General features: G+C 39.8%; 1 protein-coding gene across 1 annotated transcript in view; it reads left to right on the top strand.

Moving 5' to 3' along the window:
- Nucleotides 1–10610, top strand: part of ZCCHC7 (zinc finger CCHC-type containing 7) — a 298145-nt gene extending 287535 nt beyond the window's left edge. Inside the window, exon 11 of the transcript XR_012332595.1 lies at nt 10476–10610. The gene's annotated coding sequence lies outside the window, so the exon portion shown is untranslated. The remainder of the gene's footprint in view (nt 1–10475) is intronic.
- The last annotated feature ends 61 nt before the right edge of the window (nt 10611–10671 follow it).

Consider the following 10671-nt stretch of genomic DNA (forward strand, 5'->3'; position numbering starts at 1 on the left):
ACAATATCAAAAGAGTCAGAAAACAAGCCATAGACTGAAAAAGAATATGTGCAAAAGACACACCTGATGAAGGACTTGTATCCAAAATATACAAAGAACTCTTGAAATTCAATGATAAAAAAACTACCTGGTTAAAAAATGGGCCAAAGATCTTAACAGACACCTCACCAAAGGTGATAAACAGTTGGCAAATAAGCATATGAAAAGATGCTCCACATCATATGTCATCGGGAAAAATGCGGATTAAAGAAACAATGAGATACCACTACACACATATTAGAATGGCCAAAATTTGGAACACTGACAACGTCAAATGCTGCTGGTGACGTGGAGTAACAGGACTCTCATACGTTTCTGGTGGGAATGCAAATGGTACAGATACTTTGGAAGTTTCATCAGTTTGGCAGTTTCTTAGAAAAGTAAACATACTCTTACAATAGGATCTAGCAGTCGTATGCCTTGGTATTTACCCAAAGGAGTTGAAAACTTAGTCCACACAAAAACCTGCACACAGATAATGTATAGCAGCTTTATTCATAATTGCCAAAACTTGAAAGCAACCAAGATGTCCTTCAGTAGGCGAATGTCTGAACTGTGGTACATCCAACACAATGGAATATCATTCATTCAGCACTATAAATAAATAAATGAATGAATGAATAAACAAAACCAAACAAACAGAAACAGAGCTGTCAAGCCATGAAAAGACATGAAGGAATCTTTTTTAAAATTTACTTTATTGAAGTATAGTTGATTTACAATGTTGTGTTTAATTTCTGCTGTACAGCAAAATGACTCAGTTATACATATATACATTCTTTTTCATATTCTTTTCCACTATGGTTTATCATAGGATATTGAATATAGTTCCCCGTGATATATAGTAGGACCTTGTTGTTTATCCATTCTATATATAATAGTTTGCATCTACTAATCCCAGACTCCCACTCCATCCCTCCCCCACCCGCCTCCCCACTGGCAACCACAAATTTGTTCTCTATGTCTGTGAGTCTGTTTTGTAGATAAGTTCATTTGTGTCGTATTTTAGATTCCATACATAAATGATATCACATGGTATTTGTCTTTCTCTTTCTGACTGATGTACTTAGTATGATAATCTCTAGGTCCATCCATAGTGTTGCAGATGGCATTATTTCATTCTTTTTTATGCTGAGTAGTATTCCATTGTGTGTGTATGTGTGTATATATATATATATATATATATGTATATATACATACACACACATATATATACACCACATCTTTATCCATTCATCTGTCAGTGGACATTTAGATTGTTTCCATGTCTTGGCTATTGTAAATAGTTCTGCAGTGGACACTGGGGTACCTGTATCTTTTCAAATTATAGTTTTCTCCAGATGTATGCCCAGGAGTGGGATTGCAGGATCATATGGCAACTCTATTTTTAGTTTTTTAAGGAACCTCCTTACTGTTCTTCATAGTGGCTGTATCAATTTACATTCCCACCAACAGTGTAGAAGGGTTCCTTTTTCTCCACACCCTCTCCAGCATTTGTTATTTGTAGACTTTTTAATGATGGCCATGCTGACCAGTGTGAGGTGGTACTTCACTGTAGTTTTGATTTGCATTTCTCTGATAATTAGCGATGCTGAGCATCTTTCATGTGCCTGTTGATCATCTGTATGTCTTCTTTAGAGAAATGCCTATTTAGGTCTTCTGCCCATTTTTCGATTGGGTTGTTTATTTTTTTGTTAATCAGTTGTATGAGCTGTTTGTATATTTTGAAAACTTGTCAGTTGCATCATTTGCAAATATTTTCTCCCAGTTTGTAGGTTGTCTTTTCATTTTCTTTATGGTTTCCTTTGCTGGTCAAAAGCTTGTAAGTTTGATTAGGTCCCATTTGTTTATTTTTGCTTTTATTTCTATTGCCTGGAGAGGCTGACCTAAGAAAACATTGGTACAATTTGTGTCAGAAGATGTTTTGCCTGTGTCCTCTACTAAGAGTTTTATGGTGTCAAGGACCTGAAAGAATCTTAAATACATATTAGTAGGGGAAAGAAGCCAATCTGAAAAGGCTATATACTGTATGATTCCAACTATAAGACATTCTAGAAAAGGAAAAACTATGGAGACAGTAAAAAGATCAGTGGTTGACAAGGGTTGGTGGGAATGATAGAAAGATAAATAGGTGGGGCACTTAGGATTTTTAAGATGTATGTTATTATAATGATGGATAAATGTCATCATACATTTGTCCAAACCCATACAATGTATAACACCAAGATGAACCCTAAGGTTAACTATGTACTTTGGGTGATAACAATATGTTAATGTAGGTTCATCCTTGGTTAAAAATGTACCATACTAGTGGGGATGTTGATAATGGGGGAGGCTATGCATGTGTGATGGCAGGGGATATGTGAGAAATCCCTGTACCTTCCTCTCAATTTTGTTGTAAATCTAAAACTGCTCTAAAAAAAATAACTTTAAAAAGTTAATTTGAAAAAGAAAAAGAAAGTAAAGCTTGTTCAAGCACTACTCTTGCAAAAGGATACAGGCCGTTCTCAGGATGAATCTTGTCAAGGTTTCACATAACAATTAATTCCTATGCTATTTAACCTTTTCCAGAGCTTAAAAAAGTTTAAAATTTTCCAATTAATTTTATACACTTAGAATAACTCCAATACCAAGACTTAATTTTCTTTTTTTTAAAAAAGCATCAGATAAAGTACGTTTACCTAAAATCAGAAGCCAACATCATACTCAATGATAAAACACTCAACTCTAGTCTAGAGGGATTCACATTTGAGTCAGAATTAAGACAAGGATGTCAGTTAGGTATCAGCAATGCTAGCGGCTCTAACAAACAAAACCCCAAATCTCAATAGCTTAACACAGTAACAGTTTATTCCTTATTCACCCAAATAACAATGAGGATCCCTCGTCAACAAGCACCTCTCATTAGGCTTTTCATGGACCTAAACTCCTCTGCCTCTGGTCCTGCCATCACCTAGAACTGCTGCTAGATCCTCAGACAGCAGACAGAGAGAGGAGAGGATGGTATGGGAGTTTCACAGGCCAAGCAGGAAAGCCACTTATGTCATTTCCACCCACCATCCAAAGGCTAGAACCCAGTCACAGGGCCACACAGGACTGCAGGGGGGCTGGGAAGAGCGTTCTAGCTTTGTGCCCGGAGGAAAAGGAGACAGGTGATCATGCAGCATTCCTTAAAGAGTGCTTCACTACTATCTTACTTTCTGCACACTTTGATGTGGGGCATGCAGGCAGTGACGGCCACCTGAGCACCAGTGATTATAAACACATCCCAGTTTCAGAGATTTAAAATGTGAAAACTTAGACTCCATGAAATACTGCTTATGAATACCAGACGAAATAAGAAATGCTGTATTTGTAAAAGCCCATGGACGAACGAGCAAGGCTTTTCCAGGCATGATCCCAAGGCAAAAAGCATAAAAAATAGACCGAACCACATAAAAATAAAAAATCCCTCACATCAAAAAAAGGAAATTAGGGACTTCCCTGGCAGTCCAGTGGTTAAGACTCCACGCTTCCACAGCAGGGGGCAAGGGTTCGATATCCCTGGTCGGGGCACTAAGATCCCACATGCTGTGTGGCAAAAAAAGAAAAAAAAAAATTGAAAGCAGAAGGACCCATGGGAGGGGGATGTGGAAATATTTGTAACGTGTGATAGATCAAGAATTAGTAGGCTTACTATTTTTAAAAGCCTTTATACACCAACGGTGAAAAAGGTGAAGATTCCAAGATAAAAATGGACAAAGAACTATAACAGGAAATGAATCAAAAAAGAACTAAAAATGGTTAAATATGTTAACTATGTAAAACTCTTTGGTAGTCAAAGAAATGCAGATTAAAACCACAATAGGATATATATTTTTTAATCATAAAACTGGCAGAGGTCTGAAAATTGACAATGGTGCTGACAAGGACTGGGAATTAGAGACTCTTTCACTTCTGGAAGAGGGTGAAATGGGCTCACTGTTCAGCGCTGTGGGTAAGATCTTAAAAACATGCATGCCTGTTGACCCAGCCATCCCACTTCTGGAATTTTTTAAATTTCAGTTTTATTTTTATCAAAGTTAAACATGCACATAATTTTAAAAGTTGAAAAATTTACATGGTTTCTTATGAAAATCAGCAATTCCCTGAAGCCCCTTCCCCTCAACCCCCAACCCTATCACCACCCTACCCCTCTTTCTCAGTCCCAGAGATACAGGTTTCAATCTTTCTGATATTTACCGTATTTTCTTTAAATAACATGCTTATATTGCTACTTCTTGAATTTTCAGGTTTGGGCATCATCTAATAATTTCTCATCATGAAGAGAGGATTTAGCTCTCTTACCAACCCTCTCCCCCAAACACAACCCCTATAAAACACATGCACATACTCCACCCACACACCCCCACATTTATCCCCTGGTCATCAGCCTCCCAATATTGTTATTTGTCATTCTGATTGGATCAATATTCATTATTTGCCTTATTCTGGCTGTAAATCTATTGTCAAATGAGCTGTGCAGAACACTATCATTTTCTTTTCCTGCACAACATGTTGTTTTCCCTGGAGTAAATAACTGACTTGTTTTAATCATCAGCTTAATTTGCTCATTTTTATCATCAATTGAACCACAAACTCTCTTTCAGAATTTTGAACTTGTTACTCCACTGTGTTCTGGCTTCCACTGATGCTGTTTTTAAAATCCAACACCATTCTCAGCCATAATTCTCTCTATATACCTACTTTTTCTCTGCAAACATGTAGGATCTTTTCTCTGTCCACGCACCCCATACTAACCCCAGTCCTGAGATGCTTGGTGAGCCTGGTTTGAGACCTCTTTATGGTTCTGCAGTATAAATCAGGCTTCTTTTTCATCTTTGGGATATGGCTTTCTTGGGCCTGTTAGGTCCATCTACTTTCCAACTACCAAAATGCTGTTGCTGATGACTCCTCTATTATCCTCCTCCTTGTGGGTTTTTTCTTTTTTAAACAGTTTGCTATAGTTTGGAGAGAAAGCAGCATTGCACCAAAGTTAGGTGTAGAGTCCTGCTTCCCTGTGGAGGGTCTTGATAGACTCTTCCTCCCCACACTGGGTCCTGGGCCTCCACATCTGTCCCCCTCATCCCAGAGTCCTCTCAAAACAGCTGTTGCTCAGCTCAGTTCAGCTGGCAGACAAATGCCCTCAGGGCAAATTAATGACCTTAGTGTCAAATCTAAGAAGTTTAAAAAAACACAATAAACCCCAAGACAATATAAGTAAAGAGACAAAAAACAAAATGGAAACCAACAAAATAGAAAATAAAAACGCAATGAAGACCAATAAAACTAAGAATTGATTCTTTGAAAAGACAGAATAGAAAAATCTCTGGGAAGATGGATCAGGGGAAAAAAAAGAAAATATACAAATAAATGACATTATACATGAAAAGAGTAACATAACTATAGTTAAAACAGGTTTAAAAGATAATATGATAAAAACACAACCATCTGGAGGTTTTATCTTCATGTGGCTGTATTTGCAAATAAAAGATTACTGAGAAAAAACATGATAAGGGAATGCTGTCGACAACATTATGCCAACAAATTTGAAGTCTTTTATATATTTTTATATATATTTCTATTATAGAAATACATAAATTCCTATCAAAACTGAAAAAAAAAAGATATTCTGAATAGTCCTGAAACAATTAAAGAATCTGAAGCAATAACTGAAAACATTCCCACAAAGAAAATTCAAGGCCCAGATGGCTTTAGGTGAATTATACCAACATTTCAAGAATAGATAAGCCAATCTTATATGAATTCTTCCAGGGAATAGAAAAATAAGGAATATTCCCAAATTCATTCTTTGAGGACAGTATATATATATATATATATATATTTTTTTTTTTTTTTTGCGGTACGCGGGCCTCTCACTGCTGTGGCCTCTCCCGTTGCGGAGCACAGGCTCCAGACGCGCAGGCTCAGTGGCCATGGCTCATGGGCCCAGCCCCTCCGTGGCATGCGGGATCCTCCCGGACCAGGGCACGAACCCGTGTCCCCTGCATTGGCAAGCGGACACTTAACCACTGCGCCACCAGGGAAGCCCGAGGACAGTATAATCTTAATGTAAAAATTAAACAGGGCTTCCCTGGTGGCGCAGTGGTTAAGAATCCGCCTGCCAGTGCAGGGGACACGGGTTCAAGCCCTGGTCCGGGAGGATCACACATGCCATGGAGCAACTAAGCCCATGCGCCACAACTACTGAGCCTGCGCTCTAGAGCCCTCGAGCCACAACTACTGAGCCCACCTGCACGCCTAGAGCCTGTGCTCCGCAACAAGAGAAGCTACTGCAATGAGAAGCCCGCACACCACAACGAAGAGTAGCTCCTGCTCGCCGCAGCTAGAGAAAGCCCGTGTGCAGCAACGGAGACCCCAAGGCAGCCAAAAATAAATTAATTAATTAACTAAATTAAAAATGTAAACAAGTATAGCATAGGAAAGGAAAATTGCAGGCCCATTTCACTCATACATTTAGATGTAATAATCCTAAGTAACATATTATTAAAATAATTCAACTGTATATAAAAAAGATAATGTACCGGGCTTCCCTGGTGGCGCAGTGGTTGAGAATCTGCCTGCCGATGCAGGGGACACGGGTTCGAGCCCCGATCCGGGAAGGTCCCACATGCCGTGGAGCAACTAGGCCCGTGAGCCACAACTACTGAGCCTGCGTGTCTGGAGCCCGTGCTCCGCAACAAGCAAGGCCGCAATAGTGACAGGCCCGAGCACCGCCATGAAGAGTGGCCCCCGCTTGCCACAACTAGAGAAAGCCCTCGCACAGAAACGAAGACCCAACACAGCAAAAATTAATTAATTAATTAATAAACTCCTACCCCCAACATCTTCTTTAAAAAAAAAAAAGATAATGTACCATAACCAAGTTGAGTTTATTCCAAGAATACAAAGATGGCTTAATATTAGAAAATCTATAGAGCTAATTTATCACATTAATAGATTAAAGAAGAAAAATGTATGATCATCTAAGCAGACACAGAAAAGGTATTTGATAAAAGTATATAATGATTGATGATAACCTTCTAAGCAGATTGGAAATAAAGGGGAATTTCCTTAAACTGATAAAGGATATCTATAAAAACTTCTAAAGGAAATATTACTTGTGCGAACAATAGTAACATTTCCTTTAAAATCAGGAAAAGATAAGGATAGGGCTTCCCTGGTGGCGCAGTGGCTGAGAGTCTGCCTGCCGATGCAGGGGACGCGGGTTCGTGCCCCGGTCTGGGAAGATCCCACATGCCGCGGAGCGGCTGGGCCTGTGGGCCATGATCGCTGAGCCTGCGCGTCCGGAGCCTGTGCTCCGCAACGGGAGAGGCCACAACAGTGAGAGGCCCGCGTACCGCAAAAAAAAAAAAAAAAAAGATAAGGATGCCCACTGTAACATTTTTTGTTCAGCATTGTACTTTTGAACTTATTTTTCTTAAATAAATTAATACATTTGGTGGTATAAGTTTTTAAATAAATTAATAAAGAAAATAAATCAATGGCATACATTTGAAAAGAAAGAGATAAACTGTCATTGTTTGCAGATGATACGATTGTCTATTTAGAAAACCCAAAGGAATCTACAGACCAGTTATTCGTTAGCAAGATTACTGGGTGTAAAACCAATAGGCAAAAGTCAATGAAATTCCTAGTCATTAAAGAAAAAACACAGGTGATGAATAAACTTATGAAAATATGCTCAACCTTTGTAGTTATCTGGGAAATTCAGTTTTAAACAAAGATATAGTATCTTATACTTGTCAGATTAGCAGGTATTTAAAAAAATCTGACACCACCAAGTGTTAGAGAAGAGGTAGAGGAACTAGTTCCTCTACTAGACCCTTCATACGCTGCTTGTGGGAATCTTTGGTACAACCACCTTAGTTAGAGCCATTTGTACCATCTATCTCAGTTAAGTCGAAGATGCCCTAGACCCAGCAAATCTATACCCCCAAAACCTCTTCTGAGTGTACTCAAAGAGACTTTTACAAAAATGCTTATGGTAATATTGTTTATAATGACCAAAAAAAAAAAAAAAGAAATCTTAAATGTTCATTGACAAGACAACGAATAAAGATGGTACATTCATAAAAAAGAAAAAGATAATATGGAGTAAATAAGCAAGATATAGAAGGATATGATCCTACTTAAAATTGCAACATTCCACCCCCGCCTCTCTGGCTTGCTTTCCCCCTTTGCACATCTCACATTCTAACATACAGTTTATCTCTAATTCATAAATTTTGCGTATCATTTGGCTCACCCCATGGGAATGTACACACCACAAGAGTACTGATCTTGTCTGTTTTGTTCACTGATATTCCCAGGGTGCCTCATATACAGTAGGCGCTCAATAAATATTTGCCAAGTGAATTTGTTGAATGAATAGAAGACAATATGAAGCCACATATTGAAGGTTTAAAAGCATGCAAAACAATACTACTTAATATTTATAGATAAACATCCCTTTATGTTTTGGGTTACCTTTGTGACAGAGGTGGAGGGTGGGATCAGGAAGGCGCACCCAGGAAGCTTCAAGTGTCCCCGTAAGGTTTTATTTCCTAAGGTGGCAATGGAGAGGGGAGCGCTGATTATATTATTACCAACAGTGTCTGCATGATGGAAAAATTTCACATTAACACTTGTTTTTAATAATCGGAACAGCAGCACCTGCAGCACGTACTAGAGTTTCTAAGGGTTTTCCCACATGACCTCATGGGTCAGCTGTGCACAAGGGGCTTCCTATAAGCTCAGCTCAGAGCAAGGTGGGACCCGGGCCTGGGGTTCTTCCAAATTGCCCAAGAGGGGAAATCCCAGCCTGAGAAGGAAGAAGAGGCAGCCCCAGGGGACACCCCTCCTGGATGAGATGGGAGGGTATGTGAGAATTGGGCTTTGTCTTACACTGTCCTCACTCAGGAGCTGGGGGCTTGCTGCTGGGCCCGCAGTCAGGGACACGCTCCTCTGAGGCAGCACTAGGTTCTGTGTTAGGAGCTGTCCCGGTTCAGAATCTGAGTCCCTGTGGTCTCTCCTCCCCTGGATAATAGGAGTATAAATAATGACCCTGTTTTGTCTACCTGAGAGGGCTGTTGTGAGGACCAGACAACAAGGAAAGAAAGTTGCCCTGACAGTAGGGACCAGAGTCTCAATGCAGTTTTGCATTTTCTCCTTTGATATGAAACCTTTGAACATAAACATTATCTATGTTGTTACATAGTCTTCAAAATGATCATTTTTATTGGCTGAAGAACCATCAGGGGCTCGAGCATAATTTACTAAATCATTCCACTCTTGTTGTAGATTGAGTGTGTTTACCCTCTTCCTCAACTGTAAACAACACTGCAGTTAACATCTTCATGTGCTTACATTTTGCTTTGCTTTTTTGAAATTATTTCACTAGGATAAATTCCTCAGTAAATAACTGGTCAAAGTATATAAATGGTTCTTATGGTTCTTGATGGGTTTTGTCAAAGTGCCATTTCCAGATGGTTGGCCCCGGTGACATACAGGTGTGTGTAGGACCACTGCACCTTATTCCAGGAAGGGTCTAGTCCTGCCGGGGCATAATTCAAAATTCACCGAATTTGAGACTAATCTTGACAAAAGACGAGAGGAGACACTTACATTTGTTTACCAGTTTAAAAAATGCCCTACGTGGCAATATTGTAAATCCAGTTACAGCTCGCTTAACTGGACAGCTTTGAAGTTATTTGTTTCTTGACATACATTTTAAAAGGTGGGAGAATTCAGACAAAATGAGACTTTATTAATATTTAACATTCATAAAATATTTACCTTGCATATTTAAAATGTTCACAAAATGCTGCCACGCTGTGCTAGTTTTGTCATGCCATCTCCACAATGGGGCACTACTATTTTATTTTATTTTATTTTTCCTAAAGAAATAGGTCTTCTTCTAACAACCAAGTTTGCAGCTGTAGGCCTGTGAGGACCATTTGTAAGGCAGGGAAGGAAGAGATAATGCAACATAGGCGCTTCTCTTGGAACCAGCTAATAACTATATGCACTGATTGTTAAGAATTTACTTTCTGCTGGGCACTGTGCCGGGCACTTTCCTGTGTTACCTCATTTAATCTTTGATCCTATTAGATAGGTACAATTTTCCCACTTTACAAATGAGGAAACTGAGGTCTGGGTCCTAGGGATATAGGCATTGCAGACACAGCAGGTAGAATCAGAGAAAAAGACAGGACTGATGTCAAGAGTCACTGGTCCCGGCTCTGTCCCTAATTTTTGGCTCATCAGTCAACTCTTCTGGGCCTTGTCTTCGCCCCAGGGAGAGGCTGAGGATGAGGGATGGGCACTGGGTAGGGCTATGCAACTTCTTTACATCCCCACACCCACCGTGGGGCCCTCTGGAAGAGAGAGTTACTACCTTTTCTTTCCCTGCACAGAACACCAGGAGGGCTTGGCTGAGCAAGGATGGGCCACACGGACCAGCCCAGCAGTGGGTTGACACATGCTGTGTTTACAGCATCTTCATCGCTCACTCAGGAGACCCAGAACTCAGGTCTGTCCTTCCCTTCTTTCCCCAGACCCTTTTTGAGCACCATGCTGAAGGCAGTGGGGCTGGCCTTGAGGCCACGGAGC

The sequence above is a fragment of the Tursiops truncatus genome, chromosome 6, assembly GCF_011762595.2.
Source record: "Tursiops truncatus isolate mTurTru1 chromosome 6, mTurTru1.mat.Y, whole genome shotgun sequence".
In the NCBI taxonomy this organism is placed as follows: domain Eukaryota; kingdom Metazoa; phylum Chordata; class Mammalia; order Artiodactyla; family Delphinidae; genus Tursiops; species Tursiops truncatus.